The following is a 1,190-nucleotide window of genomic DNA, read 5'->3' as shown; positions in this document are numbered from 1 at the left end:
GGGGCGCATCTTCCCTCGCCCTGACGGTGGGCCCCGGGCGGGGGGGCTTTCAAAGCGGGGTGGGATTGGCGTTTTACAGCCCTGGCCATAAAGTGGCCCCTCGGCTTGTAGACCTGCCCGCATCTTCCCGAGGCCCGGAGTCACCAGGCCTCCGCTCCGGCTCCGGCTTCAGGGAGGGGTTCTCTTTGAAATTTCAAAGAGAAGAGCTCAGGGCAGGGGGAGGGGCTCGGGGAAGCCAGATTTTAGGGCCGCTCCTCCGAGGTCTCCGCGGGGAAGGCGGGGAGGGGGAGGGGAGGGCAGCCTCCTGGGGCGCCTGGGTTTCCCCCCCCCGCCCGCGTCTCGGGAAGTGGGGGCTTGGCTTGTGTAATGACCCCCGCCCCCGACAAAGCCGCGGAGTGTAGGGGCCTCGAGCCAGGCAGGGCTGGTGATTTCTTCTAGGCGGCTGAGTTTATTTATTATGGGAAGTCATTCGCTCGTCGGGTATTTATATTATTTGGCGAGTGATCTGCCTGGCCTGCGCCCTCCTGGGCTGAAGACCCATTAAGACGATGCGGAGCTGGGCGTGGGAGGTCGCGGCGTCAGCTCGCGCGGAGGGTCCCCAACTCCTCGGGACCTGGGGGTGGGGGCGCGCACGCCACTCGGTTTCGATGGGAAGTGAGGGAGCGTCCTGGCCGGACGCCCCTATCCCACCCCCACCCCCTTATACTGGAGCCAGTTTGTGACAGTCACTTGGGACACAACGCCCCCGCCGGTCTGTGGCACTGGGCTTAAGGGGTGGGCACCCACACCACTCCTTGCCTCCAACAGAACATGCGAAGTGCTTCACCTAGCATCCCATAGTAACCCTTAAATGAACAGCTCCCCTAGGAGGTGGCGGGGTCTCTCTCCTCTTAGACGCCCTCGAGGTCAGGATCCTTTTAAGTTCCCCTAAGACTCCCAGGATCACGTATAGAGGGGGCAGTAGGAGGACTGCCGGCCGGGGGGGGGAGGTCGGAGGAGCCGGCCTTTTTACCCCTTCCTTTCTGAGGTCAGCAGTGGAGAGGTGTGCGATGTGGACAGACACCCCTGGGGATCGGTGCAGCCCCCTCCGTCTTGCCCTGCACCCCGCTTTGGCAGAGCTGGGTGAATCCCGCAAGGGGAGAGCTGTCGGTTTCGCCAGCTACCTCTAGGAGCGCTCAGAAAGGAGAGGC

The sequence above is a fragment of the Callorhinus ursinus genome, unplaced genomic scaffold, assembly GCF_003265705.2.
Source record: "Callorhinus ursinus isolate GAN/ISIS: 27379988/994484 unplaced genomic scaffold, GSC_fseal_2.0 scaffold97, whole genome shotgun sequence".
Lineage (NCBI taxonomy): Eukaryota > Metazoa > Chordata > Mammalia > Carnivora > Otariidae > Callorhinus > Callorhinus ursinus.
The sequence above is the reverse complement of the archived record's forward strand: the minus strand, read 5'-3'. Positions refer to the sequence as shown.